The sequence below is a fragment of the Lolium rigidum genome, chromosome 4, assembly GCF_022539505.1.
Source record: "Lolium rigidum isolate FL_2022 chromosome 4, APGP_CSIRO_Lrig_0.1, whole genome shotgun sequence".
Taxonomy (NCBI): domain Eukaryota; kingdom Viridiplantae; phylum Streptophyta; class Magnoliopsida; order Poales; family Poaceae; genus Lolium; species Lolium rigidum.
Window position 1 is genome coordinate 30,951,984 of NC_061511.1, and position 22,053 is coordinate 30,974,036.

A 22,053-nucleotide genomic window follows, 5' to 3' on the forward strand; every position below is an offset into this window, starting at 1 on the left:
ACTGAATTCTGTAGTACACATCCACTCTCTATACAAATTTATAATGAAGAAATTTTGATTGCTTACAAGGTTGCATGCAATTTATGTCGTATGAATATGATTTTGGGTTGAAGTGGCTACAGTGCACGGTGACGCTAAAGTTATGAAGTTGTTTTGGTCAGCGTCTGAAATAGTTGCCAGCTAATCTGCCGCGTGTCTCTGTTTTTCTTTGAACTGAAGAATTTACATGGCTTTCGATCAAGGTTAATCTGCCTCCCAATTTTCCAAAGCAATTTCGCACGGCATATATAGGTCCGTCTCCCGCTCTTTCTTGAGGTCTTAAAGTACCAGCGTCCATTGATTTGATTTTCGTTTGCCCTTCCACAGAACGTGACCAATCTTCAGCCTTCTTTCCTTGATGCATGCAGGCACGACCACCTCCAGCGCTACCTCGGCAGCCTCATCCATCCATCTGCAGCTGCTTCGGGTAAGTCTGATGCAGGTATCAACAGTAATAAGTTCTTGTGTTGTCGAATTCAGCTGCATGCTGATGCGTAATTTCCTCTACTTTGTATTTGCCACACAAACAGGACGCCTAGTTTTGTGTCGGATGATGCCTGTCATTTTTCAATCTGTCGCAGCAGTGGATTTCCTGGCTAAATAGTGAAATGGAAGCATCCGCTTGTGTACATCATTATCTCTCCTTGGTGCCTGACATGTTAACAGTGTGACGTTAGTGTTAAATTCTGCAATCAATTTTGTCTGGTCTGAGGTTACGTGATCTCTTGTTTGTCCTGATCAAACTGAGGCCACTTGATCGTTGGTTTGTGGTAATCAAGCCGATGCTCCAGTTTTAGCCGCTCGACAGTCCTATCGATATATTTTTCATTGATCCGCTCAGATCTCAAACAGAAAGAAGGCACACGCTCGTACAGCACGAAGGTGGTTTTGACGCGCTGCTTACCCCTGACCGAAAGATGATTTAATGGGAGTTCCACTTGAACACTATCGCGTAGAAATTCGCTCGGTCCACAGCATACATATCCATCGAACTTCCGGCTGAACATTCTTACAGTTGCACCGCTTTTGTAGGCTGAGCATATCCATCGAACGGTGCCGCCAACACTGTAATCTTGCCATTTATCCATGGACCTCCACCAAACCTTGACAAAGGGCCCACTCGGTGTGCACACAAAACAGAGTGAATGTACTTCTGCCGGGTCTACGTAGAAGCGCCCCACTCCGGCCGGCGTGCGCCAAGGGATGAGGCTCCCTCTGGCTGAATGTACAGGCTATGGACACAGGCGCATGATCCTGAAGCAGCCATTGACATCTCTGAACCCGGGGAAATCTTCAGTGAAATGCCCAAGGAATGACAGGAAAAAGAAGGTTGTTTCTTCTGTTCCTTACTGTTCGGATGCCCAAGGAATCTCCATATGGTATTCCTAATGTTCGATTCAGGCAAGTTGCTGAACTTTGGATGTTTGGACAGGTGAAAAAAGGCTGGCGTTTTTTCATGTGGTTGGACAAGTTCTTGGACACCTTGGTCACCCTCTCAGCACTGTGGATGGTGAACGCGGCTGCTCTTCGTGACCTGCGGGAAGCTTACGCTACGACGGCTCAAACCGATGCTTTGAGGGCTCAGATTGATGTTACGACGGCTCAGCTTGCTGCAGAGAGAGCTCATCAGGCCAAGCTTCGTCAGCTTTTACTGTATTTTCATATATTTTGTTCCTTCATGCTTCTGCTACTGGCGCTGATGCTACTGAGCCTAGTGAAGTACTAGAATTTCTGACTGTATGTTGAGATAATCGTGGTCGCCTTGCTGTACTACGAGGCGCTTCTTTAATTTGCCCCTCCTCTGCTCCGCTGCAGTTGAACGGGAATTATAGTTCAGGCTGGTTGGTTACATTGAGCTATTCTGAATTTTGAGAAATTGCAAGTTTTTCCTTTCGATTTTTTTTTTTGAGTGTTTGTCCTTTCGATTTGACTCTTATTTTAGCTCGTTCCCCTAACCCTAGCTTGCCCCTCGCCTCTCTTCCATACCCTGGCAGTGCCCGCGGTGCGGCATGTCACAGGGAAGCTCGTCCTAAGTCCAGGCTGGCGTGCGCCAAGGGACGAGGCTCCCTCTAGCTGAATGTCCATGATGTGGACACATAAGCTTGATCCAGAGGCAGTCATCGACATTTTTTTGAACATAAGGCACAAGTACCCACCTTTAAATTAATAAAGCGACAAACGGCTAAGGTTACAGGATGCTGAGAGATCAGCTTACAAGATAACAACAGATACAGGATCGTCGGAGTCCTCACCAACCAAGGCAAAACCACTCACGAGAAGTGGTGAAAGTTGACACCCGAAGATTTCTCGCCGTCAAGGGGAAACCATTCATACCCCAAAGGGTAGAGGGCCACGATCGGTCTCTGAAGCCAAAGAAAGTCCCTGCTCCCTCGCCCTGGATCGAAGGGCGTTGTACCCGGCCGAAGTCGCTCACCCTAGAGCTCGAACGGAAGACAATGACACTGAGACCATGAGACCAAAGAGCAGAGACCGCACCTGACCACCAAGAACGGCCAAGATCACCGCGAGACCAACTCCAGCGCCGGCCAAGAGGGCTCACCTGGTTTGCCGCAAGATGTTGGTGCCACGAAGGAGCAGAAACACAAAGAATTGGCTCCCTCGCCGGAGAACCCAAGGGAGACTCTAATCATTTTCCTTAAAAAAATAGTGGCACGTCATGGTACAGTAGAACACACCACGCTAGGAAACGCAAGCAGAGCTTCGTAAATAACACTTCTTGCTTTATATCTTTCTGGCGTGTGATTGGTATACAGACATATAATGAATTAGCACTTGGAGCAGGATTAGACTACACGATGACGACGTAATTCGAAGTAGAAGTCCGGCTCCGGTACGACAGGACGACGCGGAGGAGGGTCCATGCCGTCCTCCTCCTGGAGCAGCCTCTTGATGTGCGTCGTCATCTTCCCGATGTCCTTCCTAGCCACCGCGGCCTGGGCACTACTGATGGAGCTGAAGGTGAGCTCCTTGTACGTGAGTGGCACGCCGAGGTTGCGGCACGCGATGTAGATGCAGGCGGCGTAGACGGAGTCCCTGTTCCGGACGAGCGGGCAGCTGCCCTTGGCCTGTTTCGTCAGCTTCTTGAACATCTCCTTGGCCTTGTCCCGGACGGCGGCGACGAGGCCGAGCCAGTCCGCCATGCCGTCGATGGCGCTGAAGCCGTCCACGAGCTGGGCCTTGTCTTGGCGTCGAGGGGCAGGGCGTTCTTGCTGGCGGCGGAGGACTTCTTTGCATCGCTGGAGTAGGTGATGATGGTGCAGAGCCTGGCGTCGAGAAATGGCTCGACGACGCTGCTCGCGTCGCGGGGGCGACTCGGGCCGCTCGTCGCTGATGTAGCGGGCTTCGAGGACGAGCGCGCATGCGGTGCAGATGGTGTCGCCTGTGGTGTGGTTGACGACCACTACCGTCGCGCCGGCGCAGCCCGGGCAGTACCCCCACTCGTCCGCCGGCGAGCCGGACATGGTTTTGCCCTGCGGCAGCTCGTCTTACCCTGTGGATGGATTGAGGTTTGCGGCGGCCAGACGTGTGAGAAACAGATATCGATGGGAGACCGGGACACAGAGCTGCTACTTATAATAGCGGATGGATACATGGCTCGCGGCGTCGTGTTCGTCTCGGAGTCTGATTGCACGCCGAGTTTAGCTAGATGACAATTGAAACTCGGAGTCTGACTGCCAATGACTAGATAAGGCCCGCCAAGTCAGGCAGATATATTGCCTCCACCATATTGCTAGGAACAAGAAAAACGGAAATCCCCACCGACCGACATGGCCCAGTCCGACTGGGACAGATTCATGGCCGACGACGGAGGAGTCCAGCACCACAAGACGACGGAGACAAAGAAGAGGGCGGCCGAGGACGCGCCGGCGGACGGCTACTACACGGAGAAGAGGGTCAAGGCCAACTGCTGGGAGCGGTCCCAGGACGAGCACGTCGAAGCCGCCCGGGAAACCCAGCGTGCCCAGTCGATCTGGTACCAGAGATTCAAGGCCGCATCCGACAGGGTCGCCGACTACCTCGCCGGCTTAAGAACCAAGGAACACTGGTCTCGCCTCTCCCGGCAGGCCGCAGACGCGGCGAAAAACGGGTTTCAGACCTTGCGTTTTTGGTGCGGTGGACGAAGACCTCAAAGACGGCGACGATTCTTCACCCCTCGAGGTACTTACCGGAACGTGATGAAGACAAAGAAAAGGTTTTAATAACGTGCTTGTTTTTCATGTTTAACATCTTGTGGTTGAATACGAGAATGTTGTTAATTCATCTGTAATCTTTTGTTTCCTTTCTTGACTGAGCGGCGTATCAAGTTTCTTGGAAGGAAATAGCAATACATTAGCAAAATTAGAGTACTTTTCCCAATCATCCAAAGTTTCTCTTTACACCCGAGGCCCTAGATCTTTTTCTATGTCGAACGCCTGCTACCTTTTCTCATATTTCCTTCTAAACCCGGCGGTAATGAGGCCACTATGTCTAGCATGGTGGCGCCCTCCCCAGTCCCCCTTCTCCACCACAACGTTCATTGCGAGAAATAACGATGTTTAAATTCTGTAAAATGTAACATTTGTTGAAGTCTTAAAAAACTCTTCGAATCATCTACTTCCTCCGTCCTACCAAAGTTGTCTTAACTTTGTCAAAATTTAGATGTATTTACCTACTATAGATACATCTAAATTTTGATAAAGTTGAGACGTTTTTGGTGTGAGCGAGGGAGTATAAATATTTATGTATGGACACCGGTGAAAAATCATATATACCGTTCATAACACTCAGCTGCGTGATTTACTCTTGGCGAGGAAAATCCGAGAGAGGGAAGTTTGAAAAACGGCAACTAAGGGAGATTACCGCTCTGCAGCACAGTGATCTGTGTATTTATGGATGGCTGAGTACTAGAATGGTGTCTTCGATTTTTCGGGCACGTAATTCCCAAAGCTTAAAAGATAACTGGAAGTAACCTATTGTCGGCGGGGAGCATGGATGGGCGCACGGACGCAGAGAAAGCCAAGAAAACAAGAGCACATGATCAGTGACAAAATAAAACTTGGGCATGTAACCTACGGTTGAATAATCGCCTCACTTTGTCCCAGTCGACCGTGGGCCGCTGCCAATTTGGCACGCCTTTCTCTGAGTACATCTTACAATATCTACGTATAAATCTGTACATGCTGATTCGTGTTAAAATAAATAAAGAGAATACAAGCTGAGTACATATCTCTGATGGATGACTGGTCGATCCTTGGTTCATTTCTAAATTGGCAATGCACACATTACATGGGCTCCCCACAACTTAAAAGCCATCGTCTTTGTTTTTTATAAGATTCATCTGCTAAAAATAGATTCATGAGCTCAGTTTTAACAATTCAAAACATGACCAGCAGGAAAATATGTGATCCCACCTACACCTGCTTCAACTGAATGAAGATATAGACATAAAGGGGACGTTATACTTTTGTATCCAATCGTGAAAAGTGTTAGACATATAGTTCCCCTTTTCCTGTATATTCCCATTGTATAAGGGGTTTGCTGCATATACACACATGTACATGTTCTGCCCTTTGGCCCCCTGTGAATGATAGTTGCTCATTCCCTAACATGGTATCAGAGCTCTAGGTTTAGCTCCTGCACGTTGCAACTCCGTGCTCGATCCGCGACGCCGCCGATGACCATTCCGGCCGCTGCTGCCCACCTCTCTTCTTGCTCTCCCGTTCGTGCTCGGGATGGAGTTGTTCTTGTGATTTTCGTCCATGTTCTGGACTCAATCGAGTTTGATTCGGCCTTCTACGAGCTCCAAATCGAGCAGGCCCGCCCCGATCCGGCCGCCCACGGCTCTGATCCAACCGCCCACGGCCATGATCCGGCTGCCCCCAACTAATCTGATGACTGCCTGTAGTTACTATCCATGCATTAGCAAAAGCGGCGTATAGGCATAACTTACAAACGCACAACATGCTGAACGGCCCAAGCACAAGAAGGTTTGCCCACAGGCCACAGCTGCAGCATTTCCTAGAACATGAGTGAATTAGACGATAAGTCACGCACAAGATCCATCGATCAAGGAGTTCCGCGTGCATTCTTATTCCGCGCCGGTCAGTTCCAATCAATTATTTCGCCGCCCATGCTAGGGCTTCGATGGTGAAGGCTTTGCTAGCGTGCACGATCTAGCGATCTTCCAATCGTCTCCACTTCCCGTCCCTAATCTTACTCTCGGCCTCCCCGATCTCACCTGCACGGCTCATCCTTCGCAACTAACTGAGGGCCGAGGACTGATATATATATCCTAGGCTTGTTTATAGTACCTTCTACTACAACTAACATGTCGCTATAGTAGGCCAAGTATTTTACTACAGCTAATTAGGGGAATGTTTGGAGGAAAAGAATATGAAATAGCGGCACGTCTCAATATATAGTGAGTTTTTTTTGACATGCAATATATAGTGAGTTGGTGACACGTCTCAATAGTATTTGCGCAAAATACTAGCTATGTCTTTAAAAGGAGGTCGTAAACTTGTCTAGATTTAGATATATAGATTTAGATATATGTAAACGCTCTCTAGTGTATAGATACATACAAATTTAGACAAATCTCCGATGTTCTTTTATAGACAGAGCGATTAGTACAATGTACTAAAATGTCGCTATAGTAGGCCAAGTATTTTACCACAGTTAAGTAAATTAGAAGGTGAAACAATGTCACGTCTCAATAGTAACACGTCACTAGTAACACGTCAATAGCGCTTGAAGCACGCAAAATACCTCTTTTGTAGCCCAGGCTTTATGTAGCCTGGTTTATTTATTTTTCATAAACTTCAAAACTTTTAATTTTATAATTCTAAAATATGGGAATGTGTAAATCTTTAGATTGAAATACATTATATTTTGCCGCCAGTTGATAGTCTCACGAAATGATAAAATCTACGATTATAGTGTTCATCAATGATGAAATTAAGATTTTTTATTTCTGCTGGGTTCAAAATACAACATATTTCATTCTAAAAATTTACACATTTATAGAATACAATATTATCTATATCATGACATGTCTAGTCAGACAGGTCCCGCGGGCATAACTCTATGTAGGAGTCCGGCACGGGCACGACCCGACATGGACGTCGTCCCTGACCAGGTTGCAGACCATCCTCCTCCTCGAGCAGCCTCTTGATGTGCGTCGTCATCCTCCCGATGTCCTTCCTGGCCACGGCGGCCTGGGCAGTACTGACGGAGCTGAAGGTGAGCTCCTTGTAGGTGAGCGGCACGGCGAGGCTGCGGCACGCGATGTAGATGCAGGCGGCGTAGACGGAGTCCCTGTTCCGGACGACCGGGCAGCAGCCGCCCTTGCCCTCTTTCGTCATCAGCTTCTTGAACGTCTCATTGGCCTGGTCCCGGATGGCGGCGGTGAGGCCGAGCCGGTCCGCCATGTCGGTGATGGCGCGGCAGCCGTCCAGGAGCTGGGTCTTGGAATGGCGTCGAGCGGCAGGGCGTTCTTGCCGGCAGCGGAGGGATTCTTGGCATCGTTGGAGTAGGTGCTGATGCTGGAGAGCTTGGCGTCAAGGAGTGGCTGGACGGAGCTGGTCGGTTCGCTGTGGCGGCGACTCGGGCCGCTCGTCGGTGATGTAGCGCGCTTCGAGGACGAACGCGCACGCGGTGCAGACGGTGTCGCCTGTGGTGTGGTTGACGACCACCACCGTCGCGCCGGCGCAGCCCGGGCAGTTCCCCCACTCGTCCATCTGGTTCATGGTAAGGCGCGCAGTGAACTCGTCTTGCCCTGCGGATGAATCGATGGGATTGGGAGACCGGGACACAGCGAAGCTACTTATAGCATTCCGATCGAGTTTGGATGACGGTTCAAACACAAAGATATAGGAAAGATATATATATATAGCCTCCACCATATTTCTAGGAACAAGAAAAACGGAAATCCCCACCGTACCGACGGAGATGGCCCAGTCGGACTGGGACAGATTCATGGCCGACGACGGAGGCGTCCAGCAGCACAAGATGCCGGAGACGAGGAAGAGGGCGGCCGGCGACACACCGGTGGACGCCTACTACACGGAGAAGAGGGTCAAGGCCAACTGCTGGGAGCGGTCCCAGGACGAGCACGTCGAAGCCGTCCGGGAAACCCAGCGTGCCCAGTCGATCTGGTACCAGAGATTCATGGCCGCATCCAACAGGGTCGCCGACTACCTCGCCGGCTTGAGCACCAAGGAACATTGGTCCCGCCTCTCGCGTCAGGCTGCCGATGCCGCGAAAAACGGGTTTGAGACCTTGCGGTTTTGGTGCGGTGGACGAAGACCTCGACGGCGACGACGACTCTTCACCCCTCGAGGTGGTTACCGGAACGTGATGAAGACGAAGAAAAGGTTTTAACTAGTGTAGTCATATGCCTCAAGATATATTATGGACTATATGATTGTTTTTCATGTTTAATACTAGTATCTTGTTGTTGAATACGAGAATGTTGTTAATTCATCTGCAATCTTTTCCTTCCTTTGTTAACTGAGCGGCGTATCAAGTTTCTCGGAAGGAAATAGCAATATTAGGAAAATTAGAGTACTTTTGCCAACCATCCAAAGTTTCTCTGTACACCCGACGCACTAGATCCTTTTCTACGTCTAACACCTGCTACCTTTTCTCATTTTTCCTTCTATATAAACCCTGTGGCGCCCTCCCCCTTCTCCACCACAACGTTCATACTGCGAGAAATAACGATGTTTAAATTCAGCAAAATGTAACATTTGTGAATGTCTTCAAACAACTTTTCGAATCATCTAGTATAAATATTCCCTGGTATATGTATGGACACCAGTGAAAAATCACAGATACCATTCATCACACTCAGCTGCATAATTTACTCTTTGGGGAGGAAAATCGGAGAGAGGGAAGCTTGAAACAACAACTGGGGGACATTACTGCTCTCCAGCATAGTGATCTGTGTATTTATGAATGGCCGAGTACTAGGATCGGTGTCTTTGATTTTTTGGGCATGTAAATTCCCAAAGCTTAAAAAAATACAATTGGAAGTTAAGATTCTATTGTCGGTGGGGCGCACAGATGGGTGCACGGACAAACTAAAACTTGGGCATGTAACTCTACATGAAAACAAGACCGATGACACACCGGCAACAGAAGACGCCGGAGACAACAGAGACGAAGAAGAGGGCGGCCGATGACACACCGGCGGACGCTTAATACACGGAGAAGAGGGTCAAGGCCAACTGCTGGGAGCGGTCCCAGGACGAGCACGTCGAAGCCATCCGGGAAACCCAGCGTGCCCAGTCGATCGGGTACCAGAGATTCATGGCCGCCTCCAACAGGGTCGCCGACTACCTCGCCGGCTTGAGCACCAAGGAACACTGGTCCCGCCTCTTGCGGCAGGCTGCCGGTGCGGCGAAAAACGGGTTTGAGACCTTGCGTTTTTGGTGTGGTGGACGAAGATCTCGAAGACGACGACGATTCTTCACCCCTCGAGGTGGTTACCGGAACGTGATGAAGACAAAGAAAAGGTTTTAATAATGTCATCTTATGATTCAAGATTATATATGGACAATATGCTTGTTTTTCATGTTTAATATCTTGTGGTTGAATACGAGAATGTTGTTAATTCATTTGTAATCTTTTGTTTCCTTTCTTAACTGAGAGGCGTATCAAGTTTCTCGGAAGGAAATAGCAATACATTAGCAAAATTAGAGTACTTCTCCCAATCATCCAAAGTTTCTCTTTACACCCGACGTCCTAGATCCTTTTTTATGTCGAACGCCTGCTACCTTTTCTCATATTTCCTTCTTTACCCGGTGGCGCCCCCCCCCCCCCCTTGTCCACCACAACGTTCATTGCGAGAAATAACAATGTTTAAATTCTGCAAAATGTAACATTTGTGAATGTCTTAAAACAACTTTTCGAATCATCTAGTATAAATATTCTCTGGTATGTACGGACACCGGTGAAAAATCACAGATACTGTCCATAACACTCAGCTGCGTGATTTACTCTTTGGCGAAGAAAATCCGAGAGGGAAGCTTGAAACGGCAACTGAGGGAGATTACTGCTCTCCAGCATAGTGATTTGTGTATTTATGGATGGCCAAGTACTAGGATCAGTGTCTTTGATTTTTTGGGCATGTAAATTCCCAAAGCTTAAAAGACAATTGGAAGTGAAGAACCTATTGTCGGCGGGGGGGGGCACAGATGGGCGCAAGGACGTGGAGAAGGCCAAGAAAACAAGAGCACATGATCAGTGAAATTAAAACTGGGGTATGTAACGTATGGTTGAATAATCGCCTCACTCTATCCCCGTCGACCGTGCGGTGCTGCCAATTTGCCACACCTTTCTCCGCGTACATCTTACAACATCTACGTATAAATCTGTACATGTTGATTCGTGCTAAAATAAATGAAGAGAATACAAGCTAGTGTAACATCCCAAAAATTACAAAACAAAGAAAATGAATTTCCCTTTTTCCAAATTTTGAAACCAACAATTTTTTTATTAAATTTAGTTGGATACATAGTGAGCATGCTTAATTCTTGTGATATTGCCATGATTCTTTGTTTATTGCTTGAACATGTAACCTTAAACCCTAAACCTCACTCCTCCTTTCACCATCCAAGTTAAATCAAAATAAAAAGAAATTAAATAAGAAAAGGGCCTATGTGCCTATGGATATTTTGGTAAAACTTTTACCTAGGTTTTTCTACCTTGATTAGATGTTTTGAAAACATCAACAAACCCAATCTAGTACTTCCCTAATCAAAACAAAGGTGAAACAAAAACATTTAAAAATAAAATCAACATATGCATAGAAGCATATGTGGCACCTAGCCATTTTATCAAATCTTGTCCTATGCACTCCTACCTTGCCCAAATAGTGTGAAACCATCTCTAAACCTAATCCCACACTAAATGGACCCTAAAACATGCCCAAGTAAAACAAGGGGAACAAAATAGAAGATTAAGAAAAATTGGAATATCACCTCTTATGTGTTTATGGTCATTTTTGCAAATCTTTGAGCTAGACATTTTGGAATGGTTTCAATGGTTTGGAGATGTTCCTAAACTCATAAGAATCACTTTGGAGTCAAGGAAAATCAAATCAAATAGAGAGAGTTAAAATAGTGAGAAAATGTCATTTTTTACTCTCATACACTTTTAGACAAATATGCAAATCTTTAACCAAGGCCACCTTAGCTTGTGCCTTTGCTTGTGAAACACTTAGATATCAATAAAAAACACTTTTGCATCCAAGAAACACAAATCAAATCAAAGGAAAAATCAAAATTCAATTACATGTGATCATGGTCACTTTTGACCTTTTTAATATCTTACCCACTTTGAGCTCTTCTATTAAGAGATTCTTAAACCAAACCCTAACAAATCTTTGCACCTCATCCAAGACCTCATCAAGATGAACATTTTTCGTGTTGACCACTTTGACCAAAGCTTTGACCATTGCTCTAATTATTCAAGCCAAGATGCCACCTTGAAACAAATTCTAGATTCCCTCCACTATTTGAATTTTCACGAAACCTCTCCAAATTTCAAACCAATGCCACACATAGTTGTCCAACATCATTCAGAACATATCCATGCAGAATTTTGATCAAAAGTAAGTGAAAGAGAGATCATTGCATTAAAGGGAAGAAGTACACATAGAATCAAATGGAGGTACAATCACTTTACTCATCACTTTCTCACCTCTTTCTCTCTCTCTCTCCCTTGTACTCCTTGTTAGTACACCATGGTACTCTGAAAAGCACATCATGAGATGACACCACCTTGGCCATGATCACCATGCTCATGATTGCCACTCATTGCATGTACCACATACACTTTTTTGAATAAATCCAATGTGCACACATCTAGCCTCTCCTACCTTGTGCACCATGTCAAATAGATGCATCTCACCCCTCTCAAACTTGCAGCACCTTTGTTACACAAGAATCATGCACACAAGATTATGCCAAGCCCATGCCATTGATTTGGACACCACCATGCCAACCCTAGCTATGCTACCCCTCTGGTCACCATAACCTTCACTACAAGAAAAGTTGCCATGGCCGACGAAGTTGAAGTCGCGCCGTGGTTGCTGGTGCACCATGGCCGACGATTTTTGGTCCCTCCGTGGTTCATGTCAAAACTTTTTTTTCTCGTTTTTGAGGCCACCTAGCCCGACGAAAGCGGCCAAAACGTCGCGTATGGTGGCCCGGGACGTGGTGCATCGCGAGTTCTCGGGTTCGCCGGCCGAGTCAACGCAAATCCGCACCGCCCAGAGATGTAGGGCCCAGATGGCAGCCTCTCTAGCATTATTTTTTTCTCGATCGCGCCATCTCGTTCAACACTCTTCGATCGAGCCGTTTACGATGCAGGATCATGGGTCCCGCTTGTCATCCTCTATGAACCAAATTTCTTTCTTTTCTTGGATTTTTTGACCCCCGATTTACGGCTACTTCCTTTTTCTTTTGATCCCTTGCCGCCTTGGAAACATTGAGACCGCTGCAGCTAAATGGGACCCGCATGTCATCCTCTATGAGCAGTCAACTTTCTTTTCTTGGAGTTTTTTTTGGCACCTCATATTTGGTCACTTGCCTTTTTTCTTTCGATCCCCTGCCGCCCCTCAAACGGTGATACCGCAGCTGCTAAATGGGACCCGCATGTCATCCTCTATGTACTATAAAACATTCTTTTCTTGGATTTTTTTGGCACCTCATATTTGGTCACTTGCCTTTTTTCTTTCGATCCCCTGCCGCCTCTCAAACGGTGATACCGGTGCTGCTAAATGGGACCCACATGTCATCCTCTATGTACTATAAAACTTTCTTTTCTTGGATTTTTTTTGGCACCTCATATTTGGTCACTTGCCTTTTAAAGCCCATATAGGGGCTTCTTTTGTTAGTTTTTTGCCAAAAATAGGGCTATGTACAAATTTGCCCAAAATAGGGCATATGTTTAATCAAATTTCGTTTAAATTTGCCATTTTTCTTTTGTTTTCGTGTTTCTCCGATTATGCGTTGCGTCCGCGCGTTGGGCGTAGCGCGCGACCCAAACGGACACGCGGACGCGGGCCGCTGTCCGCGTGTCTGGGCGGCCACCCAAACGGCCCAAAACGGACGGCCCAGCGCGTCCATTTGGGTCGTCGGGTTGGAGATGCCCTTATAATAGCGGATGGATACATGCCTCGCGGCGTCGTACACGTTCTACTCGGAGTCTGATTGCACACCCGAGTCTAGATGACGGTTCAAACTCGGAGGTGCAATGATGACTAGATAAGACTCGCCAAGTCAGGCTGATATATTGCCTCCACACCATATTGCTAGGAACAAGAAAAACGGAAATCCCCACCGACCGACATGGCCCAGTCAGACTGGGACAAATTGATGGTCGACAACGGAGGTGTCCAGCACCACAAGACGCCGGAGTCGAAGAAGAGGGCGGCCGAGGACACGCCGGGGGAGCATCTCCAGTCGCGTCCCCCAAAGCGGCTCCCAAAGGGATTTGGGGCGCGCTGGACAAAAAATGTGTTCCAGCCGCGTCCCAATCGCAGTCACGGAGCTCGCATGGCACACAATCGCAGTGGCACTCGCAGACCGGAGGCGCAGCGATGGTGCCGGTCTCTGCCAAGACAAACAGTGAAAGCGATACAAAATGTCAGCGGCTAAAAAATATGTGCGCGTTGGAAACAAAATATGGAGCAGGAAAGTTTCGGAGAGGCCTGTCGCCGGACACCTGGGGGGGGGGGGGGGGTTGCCCCCCTTGCGGTACGGATCGATGCCACCGTCTATTTGGCTTCTGCAGATATAAGTCTAGAATTGTCTTTTTTCTCTCCGTTTCTTTGTGAAGCTAACTCTGCTATTTCTGACCTCTGAGCAACATGTTGCTTTAAAGCCGACACGTGGATTTTATTCATTAGATAACAACGTTATTACAATCTATCGCGATCAAAGCCGACACGCAGGAGGGCGCTGACTCGCGTAAACACCCATTAGACTCACGCTTACCTAACTACGTTATCTACTTTATGTTCCCTAGCTAGTGACATTTCGCGGTTATTTTTTAAATTTTATCCACATGTGGGTTTGGCATAAACAACTCCAATCAAATACACTGCTCCACATTGCACAGGTACAAATTGTGGTCGAAAACTAATTCTTCTGCGACGCATCGCTCGGTCTCACGAGAGCAGCAACTGATCAGTCGATCGATCGGCACCCAAAAAGCAACCACGATTCACGTAGTAGATCCAAAAAAAGACATAATAAGAAAGAAAAAACTTTGGAAAACACACCGTGTCGGTCCGCCCGCCGGCTCGCTGGACGCGGCATCCATCCATTATCGATCGATTCTTCTTTCTTTTCTTCTCCCGCTCCAACAACCAGTCCTGTGTGGAAAACCAAAAAATTAAAATAAACAACCATCAAGGCCTCTGAATCGCGACTACATCAAAATCCATAGATCGTCTTCGCCGCTCACATTCACCTAGCATGGATCTATGATGAAGCGCTCTCTCCCTCTAATAGATCAAATAATTCTTGCAACCAATCAAAATAAAACCATCACATACCAACGCCTGGGGGAAGAAGGTACAAGAAAACACAGGATCTCAATGGGCGAGGGAAGAACGAGAGGATGCACGTACACATACCTATCTCAGAGATCTCGCCACCAGCCATCACCACTCATCACGCACAGACATGGCCACGCCATCGTCCGGCCATGGCGCTCACTCTCCTCTCCTCTCCTCTCCTCTCCGAGCAAGAGTCAAAGTCTAAGTCGTCACACACGACGCACGCGTAGAGTAGACCTCTCCTAGTACTTATAGAGCCGGGTTGGAGGGAAGAGAGACTCAAAATTTCAGGGAGAGAGCTGGCGCGGGAACCATTGATACACTGGTGGTGAGCAATCCTTGAAGGTCTGAGATGCCTACTCCCACGGATCAATGACGTGGCGCTAGAAATCCAATTCCCGTAATTTACTGAGGTGACTCGATTAATGCACCATTTAATCCTGGGTTGGTTGGTTTTCGGAAGGCATCCAAAGGTATCCAACCGGTCATACCGCTAGTTTATAGCAGGGAGTTAATTATGGGTTTGTTACTTCCTTCGTTACCTCAGGTTATCGGAGGGATACCAGGGCTAGAGCCTTAATACACAGCGCTGATTATTGTGGAAATGGTCATTAGCCACTTCCTTCGCTACGTCTGATAGCTCCCAGAGTCAGTTATTCTGAGAGATACTGGGGCCTAATATATAGCGAGGAATTAATTATAGAATGGTGATTATCTACTTCCTTAGTCAGTTATTCAGAGAGATACTGGGGCCAGAGGGCTAATATATAGCGAGGAATTAATTATAGAATGGTGATTATCTACTTCCTTAGTTACATCAGATCTGTGCCAGAGCAAAATATACAATCCGTTTGATAGTTTTCTTTTTGTGTTGTTGAAAACTAGTTTTTCCCTGTAAGATAAGGGATTTCGGCCTCGCCTATACCAATGACAAACGTCAACTATGTAAGGGATTTCTCTGAAGCTAGTACTGCATTTTATTATTGGTTACAAAAGGGATTGCTGATAGTTCCATTGAAAGATACAAGGTTAGGTTATTCGCTAAAAGCTTCGAACAGCACCATGGCCTCGACTATAAGGACACATTTAGTCATGTGGTCAAGCCAACCACCATTCCCATCTTACTCGCATTGGCTATTACTTGATGGTCTCTTCGGCAGTTGGAGATGTTCAGAATGACTTTCTCCATGGAGTCTTGGAAGAAGAGGTGTATATGCGCCATCCCCTGGATTTGTTGATCCAGCTCGTCCTCATCTTCTGTGCCGCCTTGTTAATGATCTATATGGTCTTAAGTAGGCCCGTCGTGCACGTCATGCACGTCTTGGCTTTGCTCTTCGTGCCCATGGGTTCATCCCATCTACAGCTGACACGTTATTTTTCCTCCTTGAGCGGTGTATGTTGATGATATCATAGTTGTCAATTCTTCTATTTCTGCTGCTGATTGCCTGATGTCTACCTTGAGTGGTGATTTTGCAATAAAAAATATGGGTAAATTGCATTACTTTCTTGGTCTAGAGGTTGCACACTGCTTCTGGCTTAATGCTTACTCAACAAAAATACTATCCGGATTTACTCAGGCGTGCAGGTATGCTCAAGTGCAAGACACCCACTACTCATATGTCTGCTAGTGATAAACTGCATGATGTTGATGTTGATCCTCTCAACTCATGATTCCATGGAGTACTGCAGTATTTGATGATGTAGTGAACTGTGTCTTTCAATATCTCCATGCATCTCGAGACTCTCATTGGACTGTTGTCAAGCATATTCTGCGATATGTTCGCCATACTGCCACTTATGGTTTGTTTCGTCAACCCTCTCCTTCAGGGGTTATTTCTGCATTCTCGGTTGCGTACTAGGCTGATAGTTCAGATGGCAGGCAATCCACGGGGATGTAGTACTGAAGCTGAGTATAAAGCAACAATATCTCGTAGTAGTACTAAAGTTGAGTACAAAGCCGTTGCCACTGCTATAACTGAGTTCATTTGGATCCAGTCTTCGAGAGTTAGGGGTCTCTCAGGATCAACCACATGTCCTTTGGCGTGATAACATCAGTGCTACATATTTTTCTTCGAACTCGGTATTTCATGCTCGAACGATACACATAGAAGTTGACTATCAGTTTGTTAGTGAATGTGTCACACAGAAGCTACTTCGAATCAAGTGTATTCCTTCAAAAGATCAACTTTGTGAAAGCTTCGCAAAGCCATTGGTGCTACCTCAATTTGAATGTTTTGGACGCAATCTTAATTTTCTAAAGTCTTCATATCACGGTTAAGATTGAGGGAGGTGTTAGACTCTGTGTATAATTAGCTTGTGTACTTATTTGTATTCCTTGTACTTGTACACAATGATGTACCATGTATATATATGGATGAACCAGTTGATGTCGAGGCCTCAACCCAAACTCTACCCCTCGTCACACCAACGCAAGACGATGGTCGTGGACGCGCGACCATGTAGCGAGGCAGATTACAACGACGCGGGATCGAGATCGAAGTAGGACGTCAAGTGGGATCCCACCTCAGACTCAATCGTAGTGCAATTTAATTTTTCTAGTGCAAATTTTATCTTAAAATTTACACTAAAAACCAAATTACACTATAAGCTTGACACCTTAGATCGAAGGCAGCTGGCCGATGCTGGTAGAGCGCCACGCAAGATTTTGTGCAATTGAGAAGATTTTGTACGATCTTGGTGTGGTACGATAGATTACGAAAGTTATTACGTGCAATCAATGCCGAATATACGACGATGCAATCTTTACCTAACAAACACGAATGCGGTGTGTGGGTGAGTGGGGACGCGGAGCGCTGGCGGACTGTGTTTCGCCGGCTAAACATTGGACCTCCACCGTTAGATTGATTACCAAAAATTTTGAATTAATACGGGCTGTTAGATTTTATTAGGTGGGAAGGATCTAAGGGTGCGGGTTGTTCTGTGTATAATAAGTTTGGTGGACATAGAGAAATTCATGTTTGTATTATAAGTACGAAGTACTGTACTCCTAGTAGAGATGAGCCGTTCCAGATGAGCCCAACCCGAACCGGTAACCGAACCATCTGTCGTCTCGTTTCGCCGCCACCTGCTCGTTTGGGCAGCTGTGGCCTGTGGCGGCCGCCGACTCGAGCGCCCCGCTGCGACGGACTGCAGCGGCGAACGAGACTTCAGCTGCTCCAGCGGCGCTGTATAACCTCCGCCGGCGGTGCTGCTCCAACATTGCGGGCGCCACGACCCCGACGAGTACGGGCGCGGCAACCAGGTGACCCATTATGGCTGCTGCTTCCGTTTGTCCTTTCGATTTCACTCTCTGGCTCGTTTCCCTAAGAGCATCCCCACTCGTTGGCGCTCCCCACGCTCAAATCCGGCGATATTTTCGTCCGGATTGGAGGAAGATTTGGCGTGGAGAGCGCCGAAGTTCCAGCCGTCCCCCCGGCAGGAAACCCCCAACGTCGACCATTTGACATATTTCAAACGAATTTATTAAATTTAACAAGTTCGGCGACCAACAGTACGAAAATTGCTGAAACAAATTCGGCGAAAATAATTGTACAATGTTTAACAAGTGCTGAAACAAATGAAGCACACAATTTCACAATTTTTCAAACAAATTAGACGTTGGCGTCGGCGTTGGCGTTGGCGTTGGCGTTGCCTCGGAGCCTCCATATGTGCTCCACTAGATCATCTTGCAGCAGCTGATGCATTGTAGATTCTCGAATCTCCTGACGCATAGCAATGAAGGCGGCCCATGATGGAGGCACCTGGTGATTAGGCTGTGCAAGAGGCCCCTCTCTCTCATATGGTGCTTCTTGCTCAGCCAGAGGAACCGGATGCTTTCGCTCATTTTCAATAATCATATTGTGTAGGCACACACAGCAGTTCATCACCTCCCACATCTGATCTTTGGACCAAGTCAGAGCGGGGAACCGGACGACAGCAAATCTCTGCTGGAGGACACCAAATGCACGCTCGACGTCCTTTCGGCAAGCTTCTTGTCTCTTCACAAACTCGCTGAGTTTGGGGGTGCTAGGATTCGAGATAGTCTTCACAAATGTTGCCCACTTTGGATAGATACCGTCTGCAAGGTAGTATCCTTTGTTGTAGTGCCGACCATTGATCACATAGTCCACCGGGGGAGCATGACCCTCAACAAGCTTGGAAAAGACCGGGGAGCAGTTTAGGACGTTGATGTCATTGTTGGATCCGGGCATACCAAAGAAAGAGTGCCAAATCCAGAGATCATGGGTAGCCACCGCTTCAAGTATCACGAGTGCAGCCTTTTTGTGACCCTTGTACATTCCCTGCCACGCAAACGGACAGTTCTTCCATTGCCAATGCATGCAGTCAATGCTTCCAAGCATCCCCGGAAAACCTCTAGCTTCATTTGTTGCAAGGATCCTCTCGGTGTCTTCGACGAGTGGGTGATCTCAAGTAATAGTCCCCGAACACCGCTATGACGGCCCTGCGGAACCGGTAGAAACAATCAAGGACGGTGGACTCCGCCATCCGAAGATAGTCATCTGCGGTATCACCGGGAGCTCCATACGCCGAGCATCCTCATTGCCACCGTGCACTTCTGCAGGTGACGAAAATCCAACCAAACCAGTGCAATCCGCCTTGCATCCGAAGTAGGGATCAAAGTGGCGGATGGCATACACAATTTGCAGAAATAACTTTCTCGCTCATCCTGAAAACGACGCCGGAAAACACTCTCACCGTGCAACGGATTGTCGGCGAAGTAGTCGGCGTACAACATGCGGTACCCCTCCATTCGCTGTCTCGGCTTGCACTTCCGGCGACCTGGTGCCGACCCACCACGTCGACCAGTTGCCAGTCCGGCGTACATGCTTGCCAAGCAACCGAGGATCATCATGTGCTCCTCGTCTTGGGCGGCTGCTGCCATCTCTTCTTGCATCAGCTCGACGAACATCTGCTCCTCCTCTTCGTCCGAGTCCATGGCCGGCGAGGCAAATGGACGAACACCTGACGGGCGTGGTCGAGGCAACCCGAGCCGCGAGCGGCGACGAGCAAGCAGGCCGGCGGAAGAGCAAGCAGGTCGGCGGAAGAGCAAGCAGACCGGCGGAATATAGGCAGGTGGGGAAGGAGGGGCGGCGGAATCTAGGCAACAAGCCGGCGGGGTGGAGATACGAGGGGTGGGGGAGATTTTGAGCGACGTGGCGGTGGGGTTCGTGCGTCGAGTCACCGACAGATCGGGCCCTTCCCCGCTTTTCACTCGTCCGGAGTCCCCGAGCGCTCCCCGGGGGGCCGGGGATGGCGTGGGATCGCCGGATGAAATTAGGCCCAAATCCGGACGAAAACGAGGAACCGGGGGCGCGACTGGGCCGATTTACGCCGTCCGGATGTAAAAAACGCTCGCCGGGGGCCTGTTCGGGGGGACGAGTGGAGATGCTCTAACCTTTGCTCTCGCCTCGCCTCTGTTCCGTCTTCCGTACCATGGCAGCGTGCGCTGTGCGGCATGTCCTCAATCCAGGCCGGCGTGCGCCAAGGGATGAGGCTCCCTCTGGCTGAATGTACAGGCTATGGACACAGGCGCATGATCCTGAAGCAGCCATTGACATCTCTGAACCCGGGGAAATCTTCAGTGAAATGCCCAAGGAATGACAGGAAAAAGAAGGTTGTTTCTTCTGTTCCTTACTGTTCGGATGCCCAAGGAATCTCCATATGGTATTCCTAATGTTCGATTCAGGCAAGTTGCTGAAATTTGGATGTTTTGGACAGGTGAAAGGCTGGCGTTTTTTCATGTGGTTGGACAAGTTCTTGGACACCTTGGTCACCCTCTCAGCACTGTGGATGGTGAGCGCGGCTGCTCTTCGTGACCTGCGGGAAGCTCAGGCTACGAGGGCTGAAACTGATGCTTTGAGGGCTCAGATTGATGCTACGACGGCTCAGCTTGCTGCAGAGAGAGCTCATCAGGCCAAGCTTCGTCAGCTCTTACTGTATTTTCATATATTTTGTTCCTTCATGCTTCTTCTATTGGCGCTGATGCTACTGAGCCTAGTGAAGTAGAATTTCTGAGCTTCTTGTGTTCCGAATTGGATGATCATGATGCCGCTGAATAAAAAGGTATCCGAGATGAAGAAAAAAAGAACATGAATGATCAACTGGATTCCCAAACCGTATTCAATGGAAAATAAAGATACTTAAACAAGGTAAACATATTCACACGAAACGTTTTCAGAAATAGTCTCATTTTGCAGAGCCAAGAAAGGTGGAGAAATACGGCAATAACTTACCAGAACCAAAAGAGTTACTCGATCAGTAATCTTTGCTCTCGCACATGGTTCGTAATAAAAAAAACTATATTTGAAAAAAAATCAGCTCGAAATTAAGCACTGCAACACTTACGGTTGAAACGATCCAAGAAAACTAGAGCAAAAAATCAGTAGATAAACCGGGACGAAAGGTCCTTACCAACTGGGATGAAATCCTCTTTTTCTACTAGTGATCAGGTTGAGTAGAACAATTCTTACGGTCCAAGAGTACATCAGAGATATGGGAGTTTTAGAAATTCAGATCCAAGAGTTTCACTGGGCAATGGGGTCGAACATCATGAGAGAAGGCGAAAAATAGAACAGGCTAACTCACGGAAGCCATTGCGAGCACATGCTCATTCGGATTAATGTAATGTACTCCCTCCGTCATGAAATATGTGTTCACTTTTATCTAGATACGAATATATCTAGATGCATTTTAGTTAGAGATACATCCGTATCTAGATAAAGTTGAGACGGAGGGTGTAGTAAGGATTTGCAATGAGTTTTGAGAGGTAATATTCCTACCATAATTCATTCTTAATTATCATTTTTAGGGTCATTCTTATAATTATCAGGATCTGTGTTTCGTGAAATGTGAAGTTCTAGGGGCCTAAGTTCGCTCTGCTACAGCCATCTGATCATGGGCCGCGCGTATCAGCACAGAGCCATAATGCCCACCGTTCCATAATACTCCTATCAAGTCTGTGTTGGAGTTCTACTAAAAAAAAATCTGTGTTGGAGAGTAATAACCCTCAGAAAAAGGAACTCATCACACACGTACCCGCCGCCGGTGATAAAAAGAACCCTGCCGCTGGCGAAGCATCTGGATGGCGACGGAAGCGATGATCCGCAGCCGGGAAAACAGCGCACCACATCCCGTCTCCTCGCCCTCCCATCATATGTGGTAAGACGAGCAATTATTTGATTTCCATCAACACTTCAAAGCCCCCTCTTTATTTGAATCTGAACTGATCGTTCATCATTGGCATCTACAGGAGGGATTGGTCGAACCTTGGGGAAGGGCCAGCGGGGCTGATCGCCGAGCGTCTACTTGCCAACGATGTGGTGGACTACATCCGCTTCCGCGCAGTCTGCTGCCCATGGCGAGGGTGCTCCACCGACCCTCGCGATCATGACATCCTGGATTCCCGCTTTCACCCACGCAAC

General features: G+C 47.6%; 2 pseudogenes; both read right to left on the reverse strand.

Moving 5' to 3' along the window:
- Positions 1 to 2,843: 2,843 nt before the first annotated feature.
- On the reverse strand, positions 2,844 to 3,521 carry LOC124646842 (annotated as a pseudogene).
- A 3,573-nt stretch (positions 3,522 to 7,094) lies between these two features.
- LOC124646843 lies at positions 7,095 to 7,787 on the reverse strand (annotated as a pseudogene).
- Between the last annotated feature and the right edge of the window lie 14,266 nt (positions 7,788 to 22,053).